The sequence below is a fragment of the Parambassis ranga genome, chromosome 22 (genome assembly GCF_900634625.1).
Source record: "Parambassis ranga chromosome 22, fParRan2.1, whole genome shotgun sequence".
NCBI classification, from domain to species: Eukaryota; Metazoa; Chordata; class Actinopteri; family Ambassidae; genus Parambassis; species Parambassis ranga.
In genome coordinates, this window is record NC_041042.1 from 4,883,116 (window position 1) to 4,891,834 (window position 8,719).

An 8,719-nucleotide genomic window follows, 5' to 3' on the forward strand; every position below is an offset into this window, starting at 1 on the left:
CCTGTTCTCAGTCAAGAAAATCACTCAAACAGGACCTGCCTGACCAAAAGATCCTCAAAAGCCAGACATCATGCAGCTATCCAAGGAAATTCAGGAATGAAATGAACAAAAAGTAATTTAGATCTATCAGTCTAGTAAAGGTTATAAAGCCATTGCTAAAACTTTGGGACTCCAGTGAACCACAGTGAGAGCCATTATCCACAAATGGTGAAATCATGGAACAGTGGTGAATCTTCCCAGGAGAGGCCGGCCGAACAAAATGACAACTCATCTGAGAGGTCACAAATAACCCAAGAACAACATCCAAAGAACTGCAGGTCTCACTTGTCTCAGGTAAGGTTAGTGTTCATGACTCCACCATAAGAAAGCGACCATAGGAAAGCTTTTCAGAAAAGGAACATCATACCAACAGTAAAATATGGTGGTGGTAGTGTGATGATCTGGGGCTCTTCTGTTGCCTCAGGACCTGGAAGACTTGCTGTGGTAAATGGAAGCATGAATTCTGCTATCTACCAAAACATCCTGAAGGAGAACATCCGGTCATCTGTTTGTGATCTCAAGCTGAAGAGCACATGGGTTCTGCAGCAGGACAATGATCCAAAACACACTTGCAAGTCCACCTACACCAAAATGATGACTTTGGAGTGGCCTAGTCAAAGTCCCGATCTGAACCCAACTGAGATGCTGTGGCATGACCTGAAAAAGGCGGCTCATGCTCAAAAACCCTCCTGATTACAACAATTCTGTAAGAGAAGGAAGCATAACATGTACAGTCACAGGTCTTATACCTGGCTTCTGTATGCTGGCTAATAAAAACATCATGGCTCCTGTAGATGGATTTCTGTTTCATAGGGAGCTTTGAAGAATATAAATGAGGGTTTCCCCTCACCTCTGGCATCATTTACATATTGTCTATTAACCTTTTGATATTAAACATGAGAAGGTGCATTGGGATGGAAACTTGACTAGCACGTTTGTAATTTCCCATTTTCACAAGCAATAACAACACAAAATGTCACTGAAGCTATTAGCATGAAATTTGCTTGACACAAACTAATTCAACCTTTTTTCCCTCCTCCTCCTCCTCCTCTCATTCGTCTACAAACCCTTAAGCTTCTTGTCACTTTAATGAGTAACTTTCTGCTCACGCGGCCCAATAAATCAAGCCTCCTGCTTACCACAATTTAATACATGTTTGTTATTTAAACACTGAATTAAGAGCCATTTAACTTGAATAAGGACATTCATTTTAAACATAGCTTGCAGTGGCTCGGGTGGGACAGTGATTCTGAAGCTGCAACACAAATCCCTGGATTTTAAGTGGAAATAAATGACATAAGGCTTTATGTACTATTCTCCCGGGAGATAAACTCTATATCCATATTAACTAATTAGAAGTCGATCAAACTTTTTAAATCAATGGCGTTTTATGAGCAGCTTTAAAGACCCTTATAATATCATAATTTGTAAAATAAAGTGCATCCACTCACAATACCACTGTTTAGGAACATTTTATACTAAGATTAAGATTAAGATTAAGATTAAGAAACCTTTATTAGTCCCACAATGGGGAAATTGCATGCTAAAAAACCTCTCAATCATTTGAGTACAAGAGCAATGACACAAACTGAGATTATACGTTTACATACTGTAATCATCTTATAATGTAAATGGCATGGTAAATTTATGACTCATATGTAACTGGTTTCCTGCATGTATGCCACTAATTGTCTCCTGATTAACCACTAGAGTGTGTAGAGCGAAACCATATGGAAAACTGAAGCAGGTGCACCCACTGCACTGTTAAACACAATCCCAAACCAAAGGCTCGCTGAGCTCACTGACTGTAAGTCTCCTTGCTGCGGTGAAATCTGTAGGATGATGGAGGATGAGCGATGATGTATTAGGCAATAACAGTGTAACGGTGTGAGGTCGACTTGGAACATTGCTGTAAGCTGGCATTGACAGAGGAGTTTCATTTACATACTGTGTTGTTATGGAGTTTTTTTTGAGCAGCATTCTGTCATGTTTTGGTTTTCCAGGTCAGCTTCCTCTCATTCCAGAGGTCTACAAATTCATCTTGAAGTGTGTCAGTTTGAGCACACGGTGAGGAGAGAAAAATGATTTCAGCCTAATCTGAGGGATGGCGTCCATGTATGGTCAGAAATGGCAGCAGCCTTGCTGACCACCCCTGGTGCCAGCATATACCGTGCATAAGCAGGAAGAGGGAGGAACATGTAGGCCAGTGAGAAAGTTGTGCTGCATCCTCTCCTCCTGATTGAATGGTTCCGCTTATTCTTGCTGTCAGGTCCTGGTCGTTCCGTATAGGCTGACCTGGAAAGTCACTGCTTTGACAACCAAACAGCTCAAAAAGGTCATTTTAGACCAGAGCTAATTTTAAAAAGGTCTTTTTTTTGTCAGAAGGCTGGAGTCTCTGTGTGGGAAATTAGCATGCTGCGAATGTTCTTTTAGAGGTTAACATTTAGGTCAACCATTTTTGATTTTTTTTTGTGTGCATGTTTTGTTTCCTATTTCCATAAATAAGGAGTGCTATGTTGGCCGTTTCACGGCTCAGAATTCAAATGTGAGAAATGAGATGAGATGGCAGAGCATCCTCAGACAAAGACAGAGAGGTCTCTAGATTTGCTAAAGCTGTGCTGACATGATTTGAAATGTCTGATCCACTTAACCTCACTTTAAAGAAAACTTAAATCCACACATGAAGGGGAGCACAGATCACCTTTGTGGTATTCTCAGACCAGGCTTTAATATTGTCTTGTAGTGTCACATCAATTCATGTTTTGATGATGATGTAATGATGTAATCAAGCCTGTCAGAAGCCAGTGATGTACAGTATGTGTCTGCTTGCGGCTGATGCAGATTTGACGTGTTTATATTGGGCTGTGGATTTATTCATGCTGCTGTGGGCTGTAAGCAGGTGTGGAGATACATCTCTGATAGGCTGTCAATTGACCTGACCTCCTTTTCTGCTTGTGACTGTCGTCTCCTCATCATTCCGCTGCTGTAACAGCGCTGCTTCTTCACGTTTATCCCGCTATTTTTTTTCCATCCTCATCCTCCCCTCATGTCTCCTGTATCCCACTTCATCATGTCTTCCTCTCTCCTCTTCTACATCCACATCGCCGTCTCTCTCCTGCTGCTTTCCTATATCAGATCAAATGAAAGCTGCCTGGCGGGATCACGATAAACAGGCTACATTTTCCAAGAATACCAAGAGTCACGGTTCCATCTTCCTCATGCCAGCATGAGAGCGCTGCCTTTTAACTCCTCTTCCAACCCGGACAGCTGGAGAAAAGCCTCCCGGGGCTTTCACACTGGCAGAACAAAGACATGAGGGGGGGGATTCATGTCTGGACTTTCACCTGTCGACTTTAAAGAGCACCGCGTAGAGCCGTGAGCTCTCATCAATGTGACATTTAATGGTTCAATTGTTGATCTCAACTATCTGAAGCAATTTCACCCTGAAATCTCCTCGCTTGTCATATATATGCAGATGATCCAATCACAGCATCACCTGGTGCGTAATCTGACATCTTTGTCCTGTCAGAATTGCAGCATCACAGCGTTTGTTGCACTTTGAAACATGATCACTTGAGTGTGGCCGAGGTTTCATGTGATTTAGTCACATAGATCTCACTCAGTCTACATATGCAAGACCACAAATCGTTATGCTTCAGTGTTCTCAGATCTAAATGCTTTACTGTGTAATCTGTTCCAAAGCAATTAACACCTAAAACTGCAGCTAATTTTATTTTTGTATCTCAGCAAGTAACTGAGAAAGCTCAGAGAAAAGAGGAGCAACAAGTGCTCACAGTCAGACAGGCTGTAAAAGGAACACCAGTTCTGCCATATTTATTTGTACAGTTTGTCTTGCTTCAGTTCAATTCTGTGTATTTCACATTCTTCTCAGACTCCTAGGCCCGTGTAATGATCTGTCTCATGATGTGTGATGCTTCTGGTAGTCCACCAGAAAACAGAAGCAATCACAGCATCTCTTTGCAGCATTACATTCACTATACCCCGTTCACACTGGGGAAAAAAATCTGGCTAAAGCGGGATTCGGGCCTATCCAGATGCTTTTTTTCTGAGTGTGAACACCTCGAATCCGGCAGTATCCAGTTTGATTTCAATCCGAAATCCAATCAGATTGGCTCAAATGTGGCTCAGGTGTGAACGCAAATGTGGCTCGCTAATCCCCTAGCGACATGCTACTTCTGGTTAGCGACATGCTACTGCCGGTTCACGGGGCGCGACACGGGACAAAAAAAAACGCACGACGCATGCGCACACGCGGTCCTGCCGCGGCCTGAATGGACTTTGTATATTACGAGGCGCCACCTAGTGGTTTGGAGGACAGCAAACACGCTGCATGAAGCCGGATTCAGTGCGGACACAAGTGTGTGCTAGCCAGATTTGAAAATAGGTCTGAACGCATCCAGCTTAAAGGCTGTCTGGGCTCAATCCTACTCTAGCTGGAATGACTTTCTCCAGTGTGAACGGGGCCTTAGTGGGCTCATTTACCTGCATTATATTACTATAGTCTGAAGATGTCGAGTGCATTTTAGTTGCTACATAATTATTTACCAAACCATCTCTAAGGGTTTGTTCCTTATATTATTGTGGTTTTCTAAATAGGAACATCACATTTTATCTGGCTCCCATTCGTTTCCTTAACTATTAAACACCTAAGTGGCGCACTTTGGTAATATTACATTCACATTTCTTCACAGTCATCTGCCACCTTTCCACCTGTGAGGATCATAAATGAACGACTCATGTTAGCATGTGACTTAAAGACATGCACAGTGAAACGCTGCATCATCTTTAGGATGTTAACTGCATGCAATCATCTGTCTTCCCTTTATTTTCTGTCACCTACAGAAAAATAATTTGATTTTGTATCCAGGGACTCCAGTCATGAGTTTTTAGATGAAGTTGTTTGGCAAATAAGAGCTTTATTTCTGGATGAATGTGCAAATTTCCTGCACTGATTTCTAACATTTGAGGGTTTTTTTGCCTCCTGCTACGCTGCCCTCTGTTGGTGTGTCAGTAAATTGGGACACATTGTTCATAATGAAATGAATGGGAAGTATTTTATATGACATTATTATATAATATATATTGAAAATAATATCTTTGCTTTTTCCTACAGACCCTTATTTTTAGTTTAGTGAAATAATTACTCACACAATTGATGTATCAGACAACACCTGGCCATGAGCAGGTCATTGACAGTACAGTGAATTTGTTCAGCCTCACCTTAGACTTTGTAGGTAAAGACATATTTCAATGTCCATTCTTATAATAACAAAAGAGCATATACTCATGTTAACCTTCGTGGTGGTTATCAGTGAAAACGTGTTTACCTTTAAGCGCCTACAAAGCAGCAGTGTGTCTGTATGAGGGCTTCACATTTTCACACGTTGGGTGTCATTAATCTGAAGTTTACTATGACTCTTCGTCATTAGATTATGTAAGAGCATCTCCCTGGTGAACTCTTGTACCAGGTTACAGAGTTGATGTTGGCACTCTGTTCTGACAGTGGCACTTTCACCGCTGCAGGTCTAGAAGAGTGGATCACACTGATAATCAGCCCAGAGTGGATTTTCCCAAAGAGGAATGTTACGACAAACGTGACTCTAATATTAGCACCTCCGCTAGCCCGGAGGCGCTCGGGAAGGTTAAAAGCAGGGACCTCTGTGCAAATAAATCACACAGGCTTTATATGTGTTGTTGAAAGGTTTTAAGTGAGAGACTCAAAGAGTTATAACAGAGAGGAAAGCTGTTATTTTGTCTGCTCAGGCTGATGAATCTGCAACTGAGCCAGAACCACAAAAGAGTTAATTAATCATTAGCTAATGGTTAAAGTAACACTAAACTCTCATTCCTCATGGTTTCTTGTCTTAGTCTTACACTTGTATTATGCAGAAATACATTTTACAAAATGCACAAAATACATTAAATAGACCTACCACTGCAACATATATATTGTTATTTGTGTGTGTTATATAATATGTTGTTATTCATTAAGATAAAAACTGAGCACCGTAATTCCATCTTTTTTCCTGTTGAAGAGCTGCAATTACTATAATCACCTTGGATTACAGTTGGTAATCTGCCCCATGAATGTATTTTTCACCCTAATCCACTGTTTTGGAAAGAGCAAGCAACGAGTGTGTTCACATCAAAATGATTGTTTATGTGCATGAGTCAGATTACAACATGAGTGCAGTGGCAGCGACACATCACAATATTCATGCACACACACACACATACATATTAGCTCCAAGTGACAGATGTAGAAGCAGAGGTGTATTTTGTTGTGCCAGATTGTGTCAGCCAGAGACACCCCGGCTCTGTTCCTAATGAAATAACCCCTTCTGACAGATGGCAAGTACCACTTTCCCTCTGTTGCATAATTTAAACTGACCTCTCTAATTGGACAATGATTCAAGTCATCAGCCAGTGGGAGAAGGTCAAGCTTGTCTGAATAAAATCCTGGTTGGGGGGGGGGGGCTGGCAAAGATTTGTTTATGTTAGGCAAAAAAAATATCAAAGTGACTCAAGAGCAAAGCTAAAAATACATAATTAATTTATCAGCCTCTGTTACAAGATGAAGCTGCTTTAATGCATAAATAATGCTTTGGCTGAACAATGTTGTTGCATTAGTGTCAGTTTATTTTAGATTTTAACTTCATTTAGTTACTTTTTAATCCCCACTGAGAAACTAAAATCTTAAGATTAACCTTAACCGAGACCTGATGTGTGAACAACAGAGTAATCCTGAGGGATTTGGGTCAGGGTCATAAACTGGAAAGGCATACTGGAAAAGTCAGGTTTGATTACACAACACATGTTTTTATTTGATGTACAATGAAACCAATGAATGCACAGAAAAGAGAAATCCATGCCTTAGTGGTCCGATTTCCTCCGTTTTGTGTAGTCCTTGAACCTATCATGCGGTACAGGTGTTATCTATTTGTTATTAGCCAATCAGGTTCTGATCAGGCTGCGATAATTAAGACACCTGTGTGCACCAGTGTTGCATGCTGTGGACAGTGTGCAGGTGTGTGAGGTGCCCCCTGCAGAGGGCTGGACTGCTCCAACCGGAAGGAGGATTTTGGAACACACCACAAAAGTTTCATAGGGAACAGTGAGTACAGTCATTTACAAACAATATGAAGCCATTTAACTTCATTTCCCAGGGTAACCTTGCCTGTCTGTAGTCTTACGAGGATCACATGGGCAATGACCTGCACTGGTTCAGATTAAACAGGGTGCATTATTAATCCTAAAACTTTGTGTATTGTATTTACACGTATTGATTGTTCTGTATTAATAGTATTATGATCCACAAAAATGAAACAATATAGCACCTATAAGGTGCCATGGTGACTTTATAAAGGGGTCATATTTCTAATATTTATCCTTCTGTGAAGGCTTTAAACTGTGTTGCTCTGATGTTCCATAATAATTAGTTCAGATTACTGTCAGGATGGATTACGCCTACTTGCCTATTAGCCTTATTTACTGCAGAAAATTGCATGCAACCAACAAGAGCAGCTAATCCTCTTCGAGAAGAGGGTGGAGACTAACAATATGGAGCTTTCCCACCCAAAAGACACCAGAAACAGGAGAGGCCACCCATGCCTCTGCTGCATCAGCAGCTGAGCCAGAACACCTTGAAGGACGCCTTCTTTTTTTATGTAAAACAATGCACAGCTGTCAGTGGCAAAATATGTCCAGATGGTGCCAGAGCCAGAGGAGAATTGTTCACAGTGCAAGTGGAATAACTGAGCAACAGAAAGACACCTCGGGAACTGCTGTCAGGTTCATTTGTCATCCGGCACACAGTTAACAGAGCAGATAACAGAGGAGGAAGATCAAGCAGGTGACTCTCCATCAGCTGAAACACAGGGAGAGGAAGTGCCAGAGCTGCAGCTACAGACTGGCCTGAAGGGCTGAACTTGTGTCTGTGCAGTCAGAAGAAAGCTGCACATTGTTTGACTAGTACAAAAAAAAACTGCAATACTGACCTCAGCTGACACCAAAATTCACTGGCCCGGGAGGCACAGATTTAGTGCGAGCACCCTGAGGGAAGGAACCTTGGCCAAGTGAGAACAGAGTTAGGCTGTCTGACAGTGGCATGTAGAGGCGGATCGAGCAAAGAGAGGCTGGGTGTCAAGCTGCGGTGTCAGGAGTAGTTATCTGGTCCTGAGTGGCTGGCAGAAGTTTTTTTGTGTGTTTTTTTTTTTTTTTTTATGTTCAGCTGACAGATGAAGGTCCATAAGGTGACTAACAGGATGAGGCCAGGCAGCCACGTGGCCTCACAGGGATTACAAGCAGCAAGAAGAAGGTAAAGAGATTAGACTCAAAGCGGAGCCTGCTTTTTTAACCTCGTCACTGTTGTCACACTGACAGCGTAGAAGGAAACTCCTGAGCCAAAATTCCATCCATTTCCTAGGCTCTCCTTCCTCTTCCTCTCCTCCCTCCCTCGCTCCCACTGCTCATCCATCCATGCAGCCACCTCTATTGTCCATGGGGATCCATCAGCATCCAGGAACTCACTACTAGGGGAGCATAAGTACAAATATAGAAGTGGACTGGGCTGCCAGCTTTTGGTGTGGAGCTCAGGAGCTCGTACGCACCGATGAAGAGGCTTGTGTACACTCTGCTAACGGACTTAAGATAAGGAGAT